This window comes from Phascolarctos cinereus, unplaced genomic scaffold (genome assembly GCF_003287225.1).
Source record: "Phascolarctos cinereus isolate Bilbo 61053 unplaced genomic scaffold, phaCin_HiC Scaffold_5;HRSCAF=322, whole genome shotgun sequence".
Classification (NCBI taxonomy): domain Eukaryota; kingdom Metazoa; phylum Chordata; class Mammalia; order Diprotodontia; family Phascolarctidae; genus Phascolarctos; species Phascolarctos cinereus.
In genome coordinates, this window is record NW_027555958.1 from 262,596,975 (window position 1) to 262,619,610 (window position 22,636).

At 35.8% G+C, this 22,636-nt stretch overlaps 1 pseudogene; it reads right to left on the reverse strand.

Annotated features, from left to right (window-relative positions):
• Window positions 1-3,678: 3,678 nt before the first annotated feature.
• The window catches only part of LOC110193920 (dicarboxylate carrier SLC25A8-like), a 98,050-nt pseudogene continuing 79,092 nt past the window's right edge, over window positions 3,679-22,636 (reverse strand).

Below are 22,636 nucleotides of genomic sequence, written 5' to 3' on the forward strand. Positions count from 1 at the left end.
TATTGTGAGAACTGTTTTGATCCTTTGATTACATGTCTATTGGGGAATGACTGTTAGTCTACTATATATATATATATATGTATATGTATATGCATGTTGTATATACATATATACATACACATACATACATACAGATATATACAGATGTGTATATATGTCTATATGTAAATTGTTCACATATCTTGTATACTTCACCTTTATCAGAGAAATTTGTTATATTTTTTCCTATTTCACAATTTCCCTTCTTATCCTAGATACATTTATTGTGTCTGTCCAGAAATTTTTCTATTTTGTATAATCAAATCTATCTCTCCATTTTTTAGCCAATGCCAAAAGGATGACCCCTACTTTGTTTGAGGTCTGGGAATGCTATTTGCCCTTCATTCCTCTTTCTATTTATCATTTCCCTTACAATTCCAAATCTTTTGTTTTCTGAAAAAAATGTGTTATTCTTTTATCCAACTATACAAAATATCCCCTTGATAATTTGATTGATATAGCATTAAAATTATAAGTTAATTTGGTAGATTAGTCATTTTTATTACATTGGCATCAGCACAAAGTATTCCTCCAGTTATTTAAGTTATTGTTTATTTCTTTAAGGAGCACTTTGTGAAATGAATCCAGAAGAGTCTTTTGTGAGTGTTTGTAGTTGGTCCCCAGATATTTCTTTTCCTATTATTGCTTCTTGTGTTTTATTATTTTTACATAGAAATGCTGTTGATTTTTCAAGGGTTTATTTTGCAGCCTGTAACTTTGCTGAAACTATTAATTGTTTCAATTAGTATCTTTGCTGATCCCTAGGCTTTTCCAAGTATATCAAATAATATTGATAATCAGTGAAGCAACTTTCTTTTTTTTTCATGAGTCAGGAAAGGGTTAAGTGTCAGTTCTATTCCAAAGTACAGCCTCTTCCCCCTTTTCACCTTCACTGACACAGTCCCCAAATCTACTTGTCTCTATTCAGTGAAATGACCTTCTCTAGCTGTAAAACAATAAACTAGTCATTCCAGGGGTTGGGGTAGGAGGGTAAAGTGATGAAAAGAACCTGACTACAATTCAGAAATGTGAAGGTACACAAGCAAATCAACAATTTTTTCTTTCAAAAGTTTCCAAACCTATTACTAAGATTACAACTTTCTTTCTACCCATGCTCCTCTTGTTCCTACATGCTTTTATCAATCACAACTCAAATAATCTTTACTTCGCTCAAAATATTTTCTTTCTCCCATCCACCCATTTCTCTGAGGCTACTGCTGTCAGGGAGGGAGGGAGGGAGAGGAGAAGAGAAAGAGAGATTTTCTCTTTCCTCTATACCATCCTCTGAATCTTCTCTTGTATTACTGTCTTCCCAGGGGTCCCCTACCTTATTGCCTTCTTTTCTCATGCCTAACTTCCTTAAACTGAGCTGTTTTCCCTTCCTTGGTGGTGGCTCCCCTTAATTGTGTGGGAAAGGGCCACCAGCCTTGTTTTCCCTTCACTAGCTAGCCCCAACTACTGTTTGGCATTGCTTCAGTATCCTGCCCAATTATGCCAATTATAAGGTCCAGATTTCCCCCACCTATGGAATCCTGCTTCTCCCTCCCCAAACAGTGGAACAAGTTCCATATCAAAGGAAGACACCAAGGAACTACAGATTGGTTATAGATAGTACTTTAATCAATTGGGTACTTACATAGGGCAATATGATGGATCTCTGCCAAAATATTAATCATCCTTGGTCTGGAGAAGCAGCCAGACCAATCACTGAATCTCCACAAAGAACCCCAAAATACCCATGGTATTTATAGAAAACAGAAAAGGGGAGGAGGAGCTAGAGAGTGCATCATTTCTGATTGGTGGACATTTTTGGTTTTCTGCTTAGTAATGAGCTTGGGCATTTGGTCAAAGCTATGCCCAAACATAAGTTTGTGTATTGATCATGTTCTGGTTGATATATTCTTGTCATAGCTTTCAAAGGTAATAGTATCTTAAGTTATGACTCAGTGTATTCAGTATCTAAGTTATGATTTTTAATGGGTCACCATGTTTGGGCTTCCACCTTTCACAGAGTTTAAGTTTTTGTGGCCTTTCCCAAATTGGGACCCCATAAATGCAAATAAAAACAACTCTGAGGTCTTACCTCACACCCTGCAGATTGGCAAGAATGACCAAAAATATGACAATAGTCAATCTTTCAAGGGTTGTGGGATGATAGGAATTCTAATAAATTGTTGGTGGATGGGTGAAATGAAACAATCATTTTGGAAAGTAATTTGGAATTATGAAAATAAAGTGACTAAAATATCCATACTTTTTGAACCAAAGATTCTATTACTGGACTTATATCCTAAGGAAGCTATCAATAAGAAAAAGAAGTCTCATATACTCCAAAAATTTATAGCAGCATTTTTTGTGATAGCTAAGAATTGGAAACAAAGTATATGTCCATCATTGGGGTTGAATAAATGCATAAATAATGCATATACATGTATATATAATATAATGCTACTACACTTCAAGAAATCATGCACCTGATGAAACATGGTAAGATTTACATGAACTTGATGAAGTGAAGTAAGCAGAGACAGGAAAAATATACATAACTACAGCAATGTAAATGGATAAAACAACACAGTAAAAAATTATGGTAATTTATTTTTTCCTCTTAAAAAAACACTAAACCAATCACTATTTGTGTTATGGGGTGGCTCTCAAGGAGAGGAAGATGGAGGGATACAGGAGAAGTGATAACGATGTAAGAAAAAGAAAATATTAAAAAATTAAAAAAATTAAAACTAACAAAGTAGCTAAACATTTTGTTTAAATTTAAAAAGACAGTAGAAAAGAAAATTTTCATCATAAATGAAAAAGGAGAATTTGTAAAAATAGACAATGAAATAAAGGAGATGATAAGAAAATATTTTGCTCAAATGTGTTATAACTATATAGCTTAGATACAGTGGATGGATTTTTACATAATTTTTGAAAACCTAGATTAGTAAACAAGAAATGAAAATTTTAACTAACCCATACATAAACTCCCAAAGGTGGGGGGAAGGGGAACCCCACAGGGAAGTAACAGATTCATCAATTTGTTTGTATAATTCCTATTTCTATCCAAATTGAATGAACTAAATCACACAAACAGTGTATTATCATGCCTGACTTTTACAACCCCTGAAGTATCAATTATTCCCATCTTTTATCATCTTTGTCAGTTTTTTATGTGGAAGGTGACGTTTTAAAGTCATGTGACCAATAAGATGGAGAAATAAATATGTTCACGTATCTTCATGAATGCTCAAAACTTTCCAATATAATAACTATGAACAATAATTAAGGTAATTGCAGCTTCCTTTACAGGCCAAAACACTAAGAATACTAACAAGATAACCTGATAACTTAACAAGGCTAATCTTAAATTCTTTTTTTTGGGGGGGGGGTTCTGGTCTGGCTTTATTAGAAGTAAGGAGCTTAAGAATGGAGTGAGAAGAATGGAGTGAGGATGCAATGGCAGGAGAAGCCCACTAGAGAGGGTTTAAGTGGGGTTATCTCTAAGCAGGGAGAATGTAGGGAGATCCTTGAATGCTAAGGCAGGGGAGGAGAGGAATAGGGGAAAAATGGGAGGGAGGGGAGGCAGGATGGGGTCAGACTCAAAGGGGAGAGACATCAGGCAGAAAGCTAGCAGGAGAGGGTTCAGAAAGGAGCTTCCTGGGAACTGCAAGCAGCCAGCAGGGCCCATTTCACTTGCTTGTAGGTGACAAACATCACTACATTCCAGCAGCCCAAGCAGAGGAAGGAAGGCATGAACCCTTTGTAGAAGGCTTGGCGTCCCTCTTTCCGGAGCATGGTGAGGACTCAGTGGCCAGCACTAGCATCCTGGCCCAAGGCAGAGTTCATGTATGTAGTCTTGACCACATCCATGGGGGAAGCAATGATGGCAGTGCAGAAGCCAGCCCCAAAGGCTGATGTGAAGTGGCATCAAAGGTCATCAGTCATGAGGTGGGCCTTCAGAAGGGCATCTTTAATGAGATCATAGGTCACCAGCTCAGCACAGTTGACAATAGCATTGCGGGCAACATTGGGTGAAGCTCTGAGCCTGGACCTGGAAATGTACCCTCACCACATCTGTGGGTTGGACTACGCCCACTGCCCGTGCCCTTGTGGTGCAGCTTGCCAGGAGGCGGCTCCCAATGCCTGCATGCTCAGATCCCTTGGTGTAGAACTGCTTGACAGAGTCATAGAGGCCAATGTGGACAGAGGAAAAGCTCATCTGGTGCTGCAACCCAGCCACCAGCCCATTGTAGGAGGCTGCCAGGGCCCTCAGTCTTCACCATGGTCAGAATGGTACCCATGACGGTCCGATACTGGGCAGTGGCAGAAGAAGCTGGGATGGCTCCCTGGCTCTCTCCCTGAATCTGCAGCTGAACTTTGGCTTTGTCCAGGTGGAAGATGATGAGGTCAGCAATACAGGCAGCGGGCACTGGCCCCAAGGAACTTTATGGTGGCTGTTGGGGGCATGTCTGTAGGCCTAAATCCAACCACAATGCGAGGCTGGCTTTCTGCTACTTCCCAGGAAGCAAAGGAGAAATGGAAAGATAGCCTCCACTGATTGAGTAAGACAAGATAGAAGAACTCTGCCAAAGTCCTGATTTGTAGGGTCTCATGATGATGGCACCTTGATCAAGCTTCTCTAAAGGTGTCCCACTCTTTAAAGTTGTTCACACCAACCATGGCCCACTTCTCTTGATTTTCCATAGAAAATTGTTGGGAAACTGAACACCTAATGATTATATTATGTGCCCAGGACCATAGAGGAAAACATGAGGAGGCCGCGGGAGGCACGAGCCTGCAGCAAAGTCTAGCATTCAGTGGGCTGGAGGGGCTGTCTCGTGGTCTCTCAACTGGGTCTCTAAAAGCTCTCAGTCTCAGAGGAGGTTCAGGAGTAATCTTAAATTCTTAAAGCATTCACTTAGCACCCTGTCTTTGACCAGGTCCCACGTTCCGCCTCAGCAATTCCCTTACTTCAGGTGCAGTTTGTAAGCACACCTTACTCCTGCCTTTACTCTACCATTCTGTGGTGAGCCTTCAGAACTCTGCCCGACCCACCACCCACCGTGCTGGTAAAGGGAATAACGATATGAAAGTGAAAGCCCGCTTCGCTTGGGGCACCAGCGCCTGCAACTCATCAGCGCCACGGAACTAAAGAGCATAGGGAACTGGGGCGAGGCATACGTGTATAGAAAGGGCTATGCCAGTCCTGAGGGGATTCGGCTGCTCTGAAGCTTGGGCCAGTTCTGTTACCTCAGAAATCACTCAGGGCAGGATAGAAGCCAGTGAAAAACAGATTCTCTAGAGTGGGAGGAGGCTGAAAAGCTTTGAAGTGTAGTATTTGGGGGGATCCAATATCAAAGGAAAAGAAGTGAGAAAAAGAGAAAATAAGGGAAAAAGACAAATTACCAAAGGTCTCTGAATTCAGGGTGACAAAACAGTTAAAAGTAGAGCGTATGCAGATAAACCATAGGAAAGATATTAACAATAGAACGGAAAATGGTCTCTCAAAACACCTAAATAAGTCCAAACATTTTTGAATACATATTTCAGTAGAAAGGAATTTAAACCACTGCCTGATGAGTCAGAGGAGTACATGAATTACCAAGAAATCATGGAATCACAGCAGCATGTACCCAAATTGTTCAAGAAAGAAATAAGGATTGTGAAAGTAGAATATATGGCCTTGCTAAATAAATAATTGTCAGAATAGAAAAACTTGAATCCATGGTGACAAGTTTCTCTAAAGAAACAAAAGAGAAAACAATTAAATGGGAATATAAATATACTGGAATAAAGGACAATCTGGAAAAAGAGAAGCAAAAGGGAATAACATCAAAAGAATACATGACCTCTATACAAGCAACGCATATTCATTTCAAATACAGGATTTTTAAACACATTGGAGATCATAGGTCTCTCAGAACATAAAAGTCTAAAAGGCTGAACAACATAATGTAAGAAATAATACAAGAAAATGTCCCAGAACTTCTGAACAGAGACAACAAAGTGTCTTTCAAAAAAAAATGTACAGTTCCCCTCCAGAAAAAAAGTCATATGTGACAGACCCCAAGGCACATAGTCATTAAATCTGACAATCCAAATTACAAAAACAAAAAACAATTCTGCAAGCAAAAGACCTTCAAATGTAACAAAGACAATTCAATGAGCACAAGACTATGCTACACCAACCTAAAAGTGAAGGGAATGGAATAATATTTCTAAAGAGCAAAACAGCTCAGATTCAACCCTTGTTGACATACCCTGCAAATCTAAGTCTAATCATCAATGAAAAAAAGATGAGTATTCAATAAAAGAGAATCATTCAAAGCATTTCTACCAAAAAAAAGGCATAAGAAAGATAATTTGCTTTGAAAATAGCCCGGCAACAGAAATACAAGAAATACAAATACCAAGGAAAGCACAAATTGTATGTATATATATATATATATATATATATATATATATATATATATATATATACATACACACACACACACACACATACACACACATATACATACACACACACATATATAAAACCACCTTTCAAAAAAAAAGAAAAAAACTAGAAAGCAAAGGAATCCGTGTGGTTAAGAAGACAACAAAATAACAACAGAGGGATCATTAATAAATTTCTAACACTACACAAGGGATCCTATTCCTTCTCATCTCCTCCAGCAGATTACTCCCTCTATCATCCCTCCTCTCTCACCTATCTTCAATCTTACCCTGTCTACTCTGTTGTCCTCCAATGTCACGTTTCTAATTGCCTATTGAGCATGTCTGTTCGTCCCATAGACATCTTAAAAACAGCATGTTGGAAACTGAATTCATCATCTTTCAATCAAAACACTACCTTCTTCTTTATTTCCCTCTTATAATCAAGGGTATCACTATTCTCCCAGTTGCCAAGGCACCAAACCTAAGTGTCATCCTTAACCCCTCACTCTGTCACTCCCTATAACAAATTTGTTGCCTCGGCCTGTTGATTTTACATTTCATACATGTGCCCCTTCTCTTCTCTGTAGCTGCCATCAACCTAGTACAGTCACTCATCACCTCATGCAGGGACTACTATAATTGTCGCTGGCTGCTGCAAGTCTCTCCCCGCTCCAGCAGATCCTCCAGTCAATGGGGAAAGTGATCTTCCTAAAGTGTAGGTACAACCAACTCATCTTCCTTCCCACCTTGCCCTAGTCAATAAACTACAGTGGCTCTCTATCACTTCCAGGACCAAATATAAAATCTTCTGTTTGGTGTTCAAAAGCATTCTATAACCTGGCTGCTCCCTACCTTTCTAGTTTTCTTACACCATACACACTTCCAGCTATTCTGTGATCCAGTGACACTGCCCTATTTACTGTTATTCACACAAGACAACTCCATCTTCTAATTGCAGGCATATTCATTAGCTGCCCTCTTTGCCTGGAATGCTATCCCTCTTCTTCTTTCCCTCCTGGCTTCCCTGGCTTCCTTCAAATTTTAGCTAAAATCTTACCTTCTAGAAGAAGAGTTTCCTGATCCTTCTTAATTTTAGTGCTTTCCTTCTGTTGACTATTTCTTATTTATCCTTGCTTGTACGTAGTCTGTTTACATCTTGTCTCCTTTACTAGATCTCTCCTTGAAACTAGAGACTGTCTTTTACCTTTCTTTGCACCCATGCAATTAGTAAAATTCCATAACATAGTAGATGCTTAATCAATGTTAATTGACTGACTCAACTTAGAGAAATGGAGGTAATGGTACAGAAAGAGGCCTGAAACCTCATGGACTAAATCAATCTAGCAATTCCATGTACAGGCAATTGTTGTATGTGTGTGTGTGTTTGTGTGTGTGTGTGTGTGTGTGTGTGTGTGTGTGTGTGATACTAAACTGCAAAATGAAATGGTGTACGAAATGGGAGAGGGGAGGTAGAAGAAAAAGGACAATGTGTGATAAATCCTAATCAAGTCAGTGGTAAACAACAAAGATAAAATAGCTCCTGCAGTCTTTCAGAAAGAAGAGGACCTAATGGAGGAAAGGTGGAAAAGAGAGGAAATGAAACAAAAGGAGAAAAAAACAGGGCAATTTCAACTGAGTGTTGGGATAAGATCCCACTGAAGATGACTTGCATGGGGGTAGAAATATATGCTGTAATGAGAGATGAGGAACTTCTAATGGATACAATCAGCCAAGATTTCATATTTATAGATCACTACCCCTGAGTGAACGTTGTACCTTTATGGATAGTATCATGACTCAGGAAAAGAGGGAACATAATTCCTGAAGGCAAGTGATATCCAGAAAGATGGAATGCATGGATTTAAAGAGGATATATCTTCAGAAAAGGGAAAAAAAATGATCAGAGGGTATGGTGGGTGAGTAGAAATGAAACACAATCAGGGACACAGGAAAATTTCTACTAAGTGGCAATACTTCTATCTACTCTGTCTCCTGCAGAGACCTATGCTGAAGGAGGTACAACAGAAAAAAAAGAGGGAAGAACCAAGATCTATAAGGTAATGACAGAAATTATTTAGAAGGAGCTCAAAATAGGCAATGTATTCCATAAAGAATACAGAGACTCAAGAAAGAATAAATAAATAATAAATAATATAATATATTTGATTATTTAAATAAATAAATAATATAAGAACTATGAATCAGAGAAAAAAATTCTAGAAAACAGTGAAAGGGAAGAGAATTGATGAAGGTTAAGAGGGAAAGAAATAATTTTTTTTTAGAAAAAGAAAAAAGAAGCTTACAAATAAAGTTGAAGGGAAATAGAGGAAGCAGGATATTAACCAACTACTAACTGAGAGGGAAAGAATAAGACAATGAAATAAAAGGAACAAAGAAGAAGGAATCAATTAGTTAAGTAAAACTCCAAAAATAGGAAAAGGAGTGACAAATGGGTGGGTGAGGGTGAGGGAGAAGGGATTGTAAAAAAAGGGTTGCATTCAAGCAGATTAAGCAAAAATTGTCTTAAAAAAAAGAGAAACAATGAAATCCTAGGGGGAAAAAAAAACAGCAACAACAACCAAAATTAGTGACTAATGGAGAACAATATAACCTAACTCTCAGAACTATAAATATGAGTAGAATAAACAATCCAATAAAATGAAAGAAATTGGCATATTGGGTAAAAAAACAAACCCCCAAAATATGATGCCTATAAGAACTATACCTAAAAATCAAAGCCATAAATAGAATTAAAACATGTTAAAACAAAATTTTCTGTGCAACAGGTGAGGTTTTGTTTTGCTTTGTTTTGTTTCTATGCTGTCAGACCAAACAAAACCAAAAGTTCACATGACAGAGATAAATAAGAAAACTGCATTATGCTGATAGAAGCATAATGGGGGTGGAGGAGGAGGCAATATCAATATTAAACTTATGTACTTGGGGGCAGCTAGTTGGAGCACCGGCCTTGAAGTCAGGAGGACCTGAGTTCAAATCTGGCCTCAGATCAAACACTTGACACTTACTAGCTGTGTGACCCTGGGCAAGTCACTTAATCCCAATTGCCTAAAATACAAAAACAAAAACAAAAAACCTTATGTACTTGAAATACTTTAGAATCTAAATTCACAAATTCATTATAATAAAAAGACAGAAATATAGCAAGAGACACTAATATCCCTCTCAGAATTTTAGATAAAATGAACAGAAAGATAAATAAAAGGGAGAATATAAAATTGAACAAATTGCTGAAGAACCTAGAGCTGAATGACTTATTCCATCATCTAAATGGGATTACTAAAGAATATATATATATATACACACACATATATATAATTCTCAGTACCAAATTTTTATTTTATAAAAACTAGCCATGTTAGGCCTCAGAAATATTGCATATAAGTATAGAAAAGCAAAAATGGTAAGTACATTATTTACAGATGCTAATACTATAAAAGTAATGATCAGTTCAAGGAGCATGAACCAAACATATAGAATTAATGGAAACAAAAAAATTCTAAATAGAGTAGTTCAAAGAAAAATATTATAGAAATAATTAAGAATTATGTTAGGTAAAATGACAATGGTAAAATAACCTACTGATTTCAGGGAATGCTGCTAAAAATAAACACCAGGGGGAAATTATATACCTAAAATATATTAACAAAATGAAAAAGACAAAGATTAATAAATGGAATATGCATTTACAATTGAATTTATTTTGTTTTCATGGTATTATAGCTCCAAAACTAAAAGGGACCTCAGAAACAATCTAATTTAATCCTTTCAGGAAACTGAGGCCCCAAGAAAGTAAAGGACGTGCCCAAGGTCATGAACAATCACGGGTAGAATTTAAACCCAGGTCATCTGATTCTAGAGCCACTGTTTCTTCTTTGATCTTTCTTCCTTCTTCCTTCTTTTCTTCCTTTTTCTTTCTTTCTTTCTTTCATTCTTCCTTCCTTCCTTCCTTTCTCTCATGTATTAACAAACCAATTAAATGAGAACTTTCATAAGCATAGTAGAAAAAAGAAACAAGATCATACATGAAATTGCACATCTCTACTATGTGAAACGGAAAGAAAAAAGTCCCATTTCTCTTTCAAAAATTCTTATTTTATTTTCTTTTTTTAAGTATAAAATAAATTCAACTATAGCTTTCTTTTTCTTTTTAAAATTTATTTATTATTTCATTTTTCCCCATTACATAAAAAAAATTTTAACATTCACTTTAAAAACGTTGAGTTCCAAATTCTCTCCCTCCCTACCCCCTCACTCATTGAAGTCAAGCAATTCAATATATGTTTTGTGCGTGTGGTCATACAAAACATATTTGCATGTTAGTCATTTTGTGAAATAAAACATGTACAAAAAAACAGCTCAAGAAAAATAAAGAAAGTTAAAAAAAAGGTATGCTTAAATTTGTGTTTTAAATAACATTTCTTTGTCTTGGGACAGATAGCACTTTTCATCATAAGTCCTTCAGGGTTGTCCTGGAGCATTGTATTGTTGAGAATAGCTAAGTCATTCACAGCTGATCATATTACAATATTACTGTTACTTTGTATACAGTACATTTCACTTTGCATCAGTCTTTCCAGGTTTCTCTGAGAGCATCCTGTTCATCATTTCTCATAGCACAATAATATTCCATCACAATTACATAGCACAATTTGTTCAGTCATTCTCCAAATGATGGGCATCATTCTAATTTCCAACTCCCTACCACCAGAAAAGACCTGCTATAAATATTTCTGTACATATAGATCCTTTTCCCTTTTGTTTTTTTTTTCTCTTTTTGGATAAAGACATAAAATAGTGGCACTGCTCATTCAAGGGGTATGCACAGCTTTATAGCCCTTTGGGCATAGTTCCAAATTGCTCTAAAGAATGGTTGAGTCAGTTCACAACTCTACCAACAATTCATTAATGTTTCATTTACCCTACATCCCCTCCAAAATTTGTCATTTTGCTTTTTTGTCCTATTAATAGATGTGAGGTATTTCTGCCCAACCTAACAAGTATGAAGTAGTATTTCAAAATTATTTCAATTTGCATTCCTCCAATCAATAGCAATTTAGAGCATCTTTTTATATGGCTACAGATAGCTTTGATTACTTTGTATGAAAACAGTCACTATTTCTTAAGCATTTATCAATTGGGGAATGGCTCCCATTTTTATACATTTGAGTCAGTTCTCTATGTATTTGAGAAATGAGACCTTTGTCAGAAAAAAAAATTGTTTCAAAACTTTTTCACAGTTACTATTGCTAACTGTATTTCCTTCCATCCTATCCCCCTATCCCGTTTATTCTTTTCTCTCTCTCTTTCTCTCTCCTTTCACTGTCTCTCCTCAAAAGTGGCTTGCTTCTGACTAACCCTTCACCCAATCTGCCCTGCCTTCTATCACCTCCACAATCTCTTATCCCTTTCCATTCCTACTATCCTGGAGGGTAAGGTAGATTTCTATACCCAACTGAGTGTGTATGTTATTCCCTCTTTGAGCCAATTCTGATGAGAGCAAGATACATTCACTCCACCACTGCCTCCCCTATCTTCCCACACACACACTGTAAAAGTTTTTTTCTTGCCTCTTTTATGAGTGATAATTTACTCCATTCTACCCCCTCCCTTTCCTTTTGTCCCAGTACATTCCTTTCTCAACAATTCATTTTACTTTTTTAGATATCATCCTTTCACATTCAACTCACACCTGTGCCCTCTGTCAATATATACTCCTAACTGCCCTAATAATGAGAAAGGTTTTATGATTTACGAGTATCATCTTCACTTGTAGGAATGTAAATAGTCTAACCTTATTAATTCCTTTATGATTTTCCTTTCCTATTTACATTTTTATGTTTCTCGTGAGTCTTGTATTGGAAATTTTCTATCCAGTTCCGGTTTTTCCATCAAGAATGCTTGAAAGTTCTCATTTCATTGAATTTTTCCCTTGAAGGATTATACTCAGTTTTGTTGGGTAGATGATTCTTGATTGCAATCCTACATCATTTGCCCTCTATAATAACATATTCCAAGCCCTCCAGTCCTTTAATGTAGAAGCTACTAAATCTTGTGTTTATCCTGACTGGGGCTCCACAATACTTGAATTGTTTCTTTATGACTGCTTGTAATATCCTCCCCTTAACCTGGGATGTCCGGAATTTGGCTATGACATTCCTGGGAGTTTTTATTTTGGGATCTCTTTCAGGAGGTGATTGGTGGATTCTTTCAATTTCTATTTTACCCTCTGGTTCTATAATATCAGGGCAGTTCTCCTTGATAATTTCCTGAAAGATGATGTATAGGATCTTTTTTATTTTTGCTTTCAGGTTTTTTCAATTTTTTTCAATTATCTCTCCTGGATTTATTTTCCAGGTCATTTGTTTTTCCAATGAGATATTTCACATTGTCTTTTACTTTTTCATTCTTTTAATTTTGCTTTATTGCTCCTTGATTTCTTATAGGGCCTTATCTTCCATTTGCTCCATTCTAATTTTTAAGGAACTATTTTCTTCACTGAGCTTTTCTACCTCCTTTTCCATTTGGCCAATTCTACTTTTTAAGGAGTTTCTGTCTTCAGTGAATTTCTGTGTCTCTTTTTCCATTTGGCCAATTTTGCTTTTAAAGGCATTCTTCTCCTTGTTGGCTTTTCATACTCTTTTATCATTTGGACTATTCTATTTTTAAAGATTTTTTTTCAGTATTTTTTGTGTCCCTTTAACCAAGCTGTTGAATTTTTTTCATGATTTTCTTATATCACTCATTTCTCTTCCCAACTTTTCTTCTACCTCTCTTATTTGATTTTCAAAATCCTTTTTTGAGTTCTTCCATGGTCTGAGATTAATTCATATTTTTCTTGGAGGTTTTGGGTGTTGGATATTTGACTTTGTTATCTTCTTCTGAGTGTATTTTTTGATCTTCTTTGTCACCACAGAAACTTTCTATGCTCAGGATTTTTTTTCTGTTGTTTGATCATTTTTTCCAGTCTATTTCTTGACCTGTAACTTTTTGTTAAGATGAGGCCTTGCTTCCAGGGTTGAGGGTGCACTGTCCCAAGCTTCAAGGACTTTTTACAGTTGTTTTCAGAAATACTTCTAGGGACCTGTCAGGTTTCAGTTCTTCCAAGGTGGCATGATCTAAGGAGAGGTGCAGAGAGGCCACTCTCATGGCCTGTGCTTTGGTCTATGAGTGACCATAAGCACTCTTTTGTTCCCTGGAATGGAGACAGGTGTGCCTGCCCACTGAGGCTTCAAACTCTGGTGTGCCAGTACTCCTCCTCACCCTGGGACTGCCACCCAGGACTGCGACCTAAATCTGAGTATGGGCAAAACAACAGAGTCCTGCCCCCAGTGCCATCAATGAGACTCCTGTAATCTACTTCTGATCAGCTGTTCAACCCCCTTACCCTCTGTGAGTTGAGAGCTCTGAAAGCAGCTGTTGCCCCTGCTAATTCAGTGGCTCCCAAGGCCTGCTCCTGGTTTGCTGCGGCTGGGGTTGGGGCTGTACTTCACTCTCACCCAGGTATGACAGCCTTTCCTGCCAACCTACTAATTTGTCTTTGGATGGAAAATTATTTGACTCCATCCATTTGTGGGTTCTGCTACTAAAGGAATTGTTTTATGGCATTATTTAAAGGTGTTCAGAGGGGTTTTGAGAGAGCTCAGGTGAGTCACTGCCTTTTCTCCACCATCTTGGCTCCACCCTTACCAACCTATAACTTCCAAAGCTATTCTGTTTGTCTATGATTCCTCTGGCCTTTTTTCTGTTCTCTCATTCATTAAAAGAAAAAAAAATATTTCAATGCTCATCTTTCTTTCCTTTTAGTTGCTTTTAAAAAATCCTAATCCCTAGACCCTTTCTACTTTCCAATTCTCCTTTCACATTCAAAACAAAATACAGTAAAAAATGACCAGAATTCTTAACAATTCAAGGTTCTTTGTCTTTAAAATGCTGATATTATATTCTTTAAATTTTCTTCCTGGTTCAGCTCACATCATTCTGCATCCATTCACAAAAGTCTTCACAATTTCCTCTGAAACCATCCTTTTTATCATTTTTTTCCACTGGATTCTCTCTGACAGCTTTAATTTTCCTTTTTCATAAGTTTTGCAAATCTAATGATTGTATATGAGGTAGAAACTCAGAGTTGTTTTCAATTGCATTTCCATGCTATTAATTATTCACAATATTTATTTTCTTCACACGGATGTGAATGGTTTGTATTTCTTCCTTTGAAAACTGCCTGCTAATATCCATTGAACATTTATCCATTGAGCAATGATTTTTGTTATCATTTGAAGTCAGTCTTCAATTATCTTAATGTGAGATCTTTCTCAGAAGAAATTTTTCCAATTTTTTCCCATTAACTGTTTCCTTCTAATAGCAACTGAATCCATTTAATTTGTGCAAAATTTTCTTAATTTTATGTACCAAAAACATCTATTTTATCTTCTATGATTTTCTCTATTCATTGTTTTGTCATGAACTCTTCCTTGATGCATATAGGTCTGAAACTTATTTCCTCCCATGCTATTCTAATTTGTGGGTGATACAATTTTTGATATCAAGTCATATGTTCATTTGGAGTTTATTTTTGTATCTGGTATGAGATTTTTAAAAAATACAATTACCTTAAAAGCTAGGGTCCTTGAATTTATAAAATACTGTGCTATCTAAATAATTTGTTTCTGTTTTTGCATTGTTTTGATTGTTTTGTGGTACATAATGTGAAATTTGGTACTTCCAGTTTTCTTTGGTTCCTACCTTTTCCCCCTTATTTCTCTTGAGATTCTAGAGCTTTTGTTCCTTTAGATGTTTTTTGTTGTATTTTCTCTAGATTTTCAAAACCATTTGGTGTTTTTGGTAGCACTGAATAAGTAGAGAGTTTGGAGAATTCATTATGGTACAATATGTAATATTTTCCAATTTATATCTATTTCTCTAAAGAGGATTTTGTACTTGTATTGATATTTCTGTATGTGTGTTGATAGATAGACTGTCAAATATTTTCTATATTCTGTTTTCGTTTTTAATAGAATTTACTTTAAATTTATTCCTCTTTAAATTTTGGGCTTTTTTCTACTTAATAGCATTTTATTTTTTTCCAATTACATGTAAATATGGTTTCCAATGTTCAATTTTATAAGATTTTGAATTCCAAATTTTTCCTCACCCCACCCCCTTCTTCCTCTCCTCCTTTCCTCCTTCCCCAAGATGGCAAGCAATCTGATATAGGCTATGCACATACAATCATATTAAACATATTTCCACATTAATTTTGTTCTGAAAAAAGAATCAGAACAGAAGGGAAAAACATAAGAAAAAATAAAAAAGAGGAAATAGTATGCTTTGATCTGCATTCAAACTCCATAGTTCTTTCTCTGGATGTGGACAGCATTTGCCACCATAAGTCTTCTGGAACTGTCTTGGATCATTACATTGCTGAGAAGAGCTTACTTAGTCTATCAAAGGTGATCACTGCATGAGATTACTGTTACTATGTACAATGTTCTCCTGGTTTTGCTCACTTCATTCAGCAACAATTCATATAAGTCTTTCCGGTTTTCTCAGCCTGCTCATCATTTCTTATAGCACAATAGTATTCGCTTACATTCATATACCACAACTTATTTAGCCAGTCTCCAAATTGATGGGCATCCCCTCAATTTCCACTTTTTGGCCACTACAAAAAGAGCTGCTATAAATATTTTTGTGCATGTGGATCCTTTCCCCTGTTTAATTATCTCTTTGGGATACAGACCTAGTTGTGGTATTGCTGGATCAAAGGGCCTTTAGGCATAGCTGCTCTTCAGAATGGTTGGAACAGTCACAACTCTGCCAACAATGCATTAGCGTTTCAATTTTCCCACATCTTCTCCAACATTTATCATTTCCATGTTTTGTCACATTAGCCAATATTAGCCAGGTGTGAGGTGGTACCTCAGAGTTGTTTTAATTTGCATTTCTCTAATCAGTAGTGATTTAGAGCATTTTTTCATATGACTATAGGTAGCTTTCATTTCTTCATCTGAAAACTTCCTGATCATATCCTGTGACCACTTATCAATTGGGAATGACTTGTATTCTTATACATTTGACTCAGTTCTCTATATATTTTAGAAATGATGGTTTTATCAGAAACATTGGTAGTAAAATTGTTTCCCAGCTTTCTGCTTTCCTTCTTGCTTTCGTTGGCTTTGTTTATGCAAAAAAGTTTTAATTTAATATAACAAAAATTACCTACTTTGCATTTCATTATGTTCTCTATCTCTTGTCTGGTCATAAATTCTTCTCTTCTCCATAGATCTAAGAGGTAAATTATTCCTTGCTGTCCTCATTTGCTTATAGCATCAGTCTTAATATCTAAATCTTGTACCCATTTTGGCTTTATCTTGGTATAGGATATAAGATGTTGGTCTATGTCCAGTTTCTGCCAGCACTGGACAAAATTGACATATTTATCAAATTTTTAGAAACAAAGCTGATATGGATAGCTAACAATATGGCTGACAGTCAAGATTCAAAAATATTTTGCCAGGTTAGAAGACCGGACTAAATCTAATAAGATTAAATGTAATAGAAGCACATGGGGTCATGACCCACAATTTGAGAAGCACTGTAGCATATCTAGCGGAGGGAAGGAGATCAAGATGTTGAAAGGACTGGAATTCATGACAAAAGACAATTCCTTAAAGGAAGTGGGGATGATTAACCAGAATGAGAGAAAATTTCTCTTCAGAGCACATAGATGGGACCAAGGGATGGAAATTTCCAAGAGGCAAAATGGCATTAGCAAAGTGCTGGAGTCTACCTGTACAGCAATTAGTCACAGCACATTGTATAATCTAAGTCTAGAATAGGACAGCTTGTTTAAAAACAAGTGCTAAGAAGCCCTGCTTGTTCCTTGAGAGCATTGTCTAAACCTGAATGTTCCCTGCTTTAACCTACCCACCTCCTCTTGTTTACAAAATGCTACCTTGTTTTAAATTTCAAGGACTTTGGAATGTCTTTGGATGATGCCAGGGAAAATTTCCCAACATTTAGAGCTTTTCTAAAACAACTGATACTCTTCCCACATCCCCCATTGATTATCAATTGATATCAATTAGCCAGATAAATGTGATTAGCTTTTAGATACAAGTATTTACTAAGATAGTATAATTTAAAAAATTGGTATAAATATTCCCTCAAATTAAGCATAGGCAATGGCACAAGTATATAGAGTCCAAAGGAAAGTAGATTAAAACTTACAGCATATGTGAGAAACGGAGTGACTCACACCTCTTAGAAATCATTCTTTCTCTGAAAGTGCTTTTTCTCCCCTTTAAGGAGTCTTCATTTCAAGAATCCTAAACTTCTTTTACTGAGTATTTCTCATTTCAGCTATACTTGGCACAAGTCCAAATCATCTGATCTTTTGAAGTTCACAAGGTCCTACTTTGATAGAGGTAGGAGAAGACGGGAGAAGACAGAAGATGCTCTCCCTTTCTCTTATGCAGCAAATGATTCTAACTCATAGGCATGAATGGAATTGTGTCCTCCTCTAGGCTTCCAGACACTCAAATATTCTATTCTGATTTAGCTTGCCATTTTTTACACAAGACCAAACCGCTACTTTATTAATTAGGTTGTTCCTATTTAATTTAGTGCTTATGTATGATAATTTTAAACTACATACTTTGATGCTACAGTTGCTGCTTGATGTTATAATTATAATAGTAAAACTCCAATATGGAATCTCTTGGGTCGTAGGTTTTTAAAGTGAGTAATACTGTGCCCCCTGGAGGCATTGAAATGATCGGGGGTGGGGTGGGGGGGGTGGTAGTAGCTTCAGGTACATTGAGTAAAAATAATGGGCCAGTGGAAACACAAGGAAGAAAGAGAAGAAAAACTGTTCATACATGTTTCATCCATGTTTCATCCATTGTGTAACAGAGTTAAAGTCATAGTGATTGCATTATTTTCCAAACAAAGCACAAAATTCCCGTTATGTCTCATCAGTAGCATGTAGGGCATTGTTGGGAAGTCCAGTGTGCATCTGCAAGAATATATGCATGTAATGACTTGTTTACAGTACAATATTATATGGTTACATGACTTAATATTGCATCATCAAAATTTCAATGTAAGAAGAAAGCTACATATTTACAATAAATCATTAAATTTAAGACGCGTCATTTTAAACATATATATATATTTTATATTTTTTGAAATGATGAAAATTAAAAAAAAACATTAAAGAATTAAAGAAAGTAGATTTTGGTGGGGGGGAAGCACTGAGTAATTTTTTTAAAGGGGTGGTAGGCCAAATAAGTTTGAGAACCTCTGTGCTAAGTGTTCCTAATGTCCAAGGAAGCATATAGGCAAAACAGACACTGTTAATTCTACATCAGGAAGTCAATCCATGTAAGTTTTTATTGGATGTACTCTTGACCTAATTTGAATCATTTTCCTTCTGTTGTCTTAATTAATTTTAATTCATTTAATTCATTTTTAATTCATTTAATTAATTCATTTCTTTCTCTTGTCTTATTTCTATTACTAATATTTCCAGAATTGTATTGATTAGCAATGGGGAGAGTGGCTATGCTTGCTTTACTACTGTATTTAGTGGGAAAGCATCTTGTACATCCCTATTGCATAGCTAATTACTTTTTTTTTAGATGGATACTTTCTTTGATGCTCAAAAATGTCTATTTATAGGTTTATTTGTTAGCACAAATTAGTGTTGGACTTTGACAAAGATTTTTTTTGTATCTCTTGAAATAATCATGTGTTTTGGGATGTTTTTTTAATATAATTATTTATATTTGTTGTTTTCCACATGTTTAACCATTCTTGCATTCCTGATAAAATTCCAACTTCACTATAATGAAGGATTCCTGGATGAATTGTTTTAGTTTGACAGGATTTTATTTAAAAAATTTTAATTGATAATGATTAATGATATTGACATATAGTTTTCTTCTTTTACTCTGTCCTTAACTGACTATTTGTAACATAAAAAGAGTCTGTTAGATTGGTTTAATCAGATCATCAGATAAACTTCCTAAAAGTTTATAAGTTGTATTAGTCATTTTAAAGAACCAGAATTTGGTTTTAACATTTTTATAATGTTTTGTTTTTGTTTAAGGACTCTGGCAAGAATCTTGACAGAAATGATTAAGAAGGAGATGACCCTCCCCTCACCCACACCATGTTTGTCATAGGACAATCTATTTCCTTCACCTTTAGAGATGGACAATGGAGATGTCCTTGAACTCCTAGAGGGGATTACTTCGTCTTGTCTTATAACCTGGAAAATTTCAGTTAATTTTTGTAAAAGCAGTGGGCCCCTCACCTGATAAATCTCAACTAGAATAGAATTAGCACCAGGTACTTTGCCACACAAAAGGAGCCTAATGGCATTCAAAACCTGTTTTTCAGTTGGAACTTTAGCTAGGGAGGGACTGACTTAAACCTGAGGTATATATCTTATATACATGACATAATTTCACCCAAGGACATCTTTAGGTACATCCTTTCAATTTCAGTATGTTTTTCACCATTATAATTTTATTTCACATAATTACTAACTTTCTCTATGAATTTTCTCTATGAATTGTTCTTTGATTGCTGCATTATTAATTACTTAATTGTTAAATCTTCTTTTGGGTCCGTATCTTTTATTTATAGTGCTTGAATAAGTTGCTATTTTTAATTGGTTATATTTTATAAAACATGTCTTTACTATTTCTGCCTTTTTGCATTTATTTACAATATTTCTGTGCCCTAACATATAGTCAGGTTTTTTTAAGTTGCCTGTGATGTTAGGAAATACATAAATTCTTTAGCAGCTCCACTTAGAAGATGTCCTATTTTTCTTTTTGTTTATCAATCTGTAAAATTTGTCCAAAACTGAGAGAGAGTGAGAGAGAGAGAGAGAGAGAGAGAGAGAGAGAGAGAGAGACATAGAAATCTCCTGTTAGCATTGTAATGTTGTCTGCGTCTTCTTGTATATTAGCTAATTTTTCCTTTATGATTTCCTTTATGATTTTAGATGCTAAATGATTTGGAACATATAAGTTTAGTAGTGATGTTAATTTATTATCTATGGTTCTTATCATGACAATTGGAGTGATCAGAAAGGAGAATAGGTTACCTCAGGTTTTTCTTCACTAGGTGACCATATGTTTGGTGTACATTGTAGGGAGGGTTTATATTCACAAATGGTTTGGACTAGATGGCTTTGAGAGTCTTTGATTCCTGGAACAGCAGCTCTGCAAATGAAGAGCTCTTTCCTCTCTTTTTTACCTGAATCTTGGGAAGACTGAGGGACCCAGAGCCGTGAAAATTACAATTAAACTGTCACTACAGGTGTGGAAACAGAACATGGAAACTGATTTGTAAGTGGAAAGTTGGAGCCACTGGAGAGCTCCTTGGATAAAGACAAGAGACTGTGGTTTTTTTTTTTAAAGTGTGAAAACCAGAGGGAGGAAGAGCTTTTACTGAGTGATCAGGTTCTTACCAGGAATGCAGCTGTGGCTCAGATAAATGAGAGGCAAGTCACACTAACTTTTCCCAGTCCTATTCGTTGGAGGAGCAGCTGGAGACTGAAGTATCTAAGAGAAAATGGCTTTTTGGGCAAGAGAACAATTTTTCCTGAATTTTTGAGCGTTATTTGATGGAGGCAGTTAGTCTGACATTTCTCATTATATTCCATATGTGCTAGGACCATAGAATCAGTGTTAGAGTTTCAGGAAACCTCAAAATCCTTTGTCTCATTTTATAGGAAATTAAAGGCCAGAGAGAAAAGATGATTAACCCAATACTATAAACTTCAAGTTTGTTGAAGAACTAGGACCCAGGTCTCATGAATACTAGTCTAGTATTTTTTTCTTTCTATTTTGTCATTGCCCTTTGCTTTTTTGTAGAGTCTTTTCCTTTGTACCTTCTCCAGAGGAAGAGAAAAGTGAAAGATGAAGGCCTTTGTTGTTAACAGATACACATACTAAAGACAGGAATGTGGACCAGGACCTTTGTCCTCCTCACTTAATTTTTTGTTCCTGTTCAACTTTAATGGCATTCTAATTAAAGAAGATATTGGGAATGATTGATTGGTGCATAGGGAAGGGAAAGAGGATAAGCATTTATATCACACCTGATATGTGCCAGACACTGTGCCAAGCACTTTTTATGAATATTATCTCATTTGACCTCCTGAAAGTGAAGTGATAAACTTAAAATCAAGAAAAAAATGTGCCTCTTCTAACATGGCTAATATGGGAACTACTTGGCCAGATTATGTAGGTATGCATAGAAGGACTTGCTTTATTTTTTTTTCCTCAGGGAGAGGGAAGTAGTGAGAAGATGGATTAATTTAAAAATAAATTGAAAAAATAAAAAAGGAAAAAAGGGGAAAAATAAAAAAAAGATCAATTGGCCTTTTTTGACTGCCACTATTGTTTCATATTGAGCTTATAAAGCTTCATAAAGCTCTTTTCAAATATGTTGTCTAACCATGTCTCCCCTATCCTGTACTTGTCAAGTAGATTTGTTGAACTAAAATGTAAGAGTTTATATTTATCCCTACTGAATAACAAAGTATTAGATTATGTCCAGTACATTAGCCTGTAAAAATTTTTGTGACTCTTATTCTGTCATTTAGCATGTTATCTGTCCTTCTTAGCTTTATGTCATCTGTAAATTTGATAAGCATATTGTCTATGCCTCTATACAAGACACTGACAAAAATGTTAACTAGCCCAGAGTCAAGTAGAGATTCCAGGGTCCCTCTACTGTTGACCACCTGCTAAGTTGGCATTGAGATACATTGATGCATCTTTGAGATTCTTTCAGTCTGGCCATTAAATGAAAGCTAGAACCATCTAATTGTATTCCTGTTCAGTTCACATCCCTCAGTCTTTTCCGTGAGAATATGATGAGATAGTTTATCATATTTTTGATACGTTGCTGAAATCTGAGTAAACTCTATCAATGGCACTTCCCTGGTCTTCTATTTTAGTAGCTCTGTCAAGGAAGGAAAGAAATTAGTTTTGCATAGCCCATTCGTGGTGAAACCAGGCTAGTTTTTAGTAATCATTGTTTTCCTTTCTATTTTTATTACCAGATACTTATTAATCATCTCTTTTGCCCAAGCAAAATGAATGAAACTTAGATA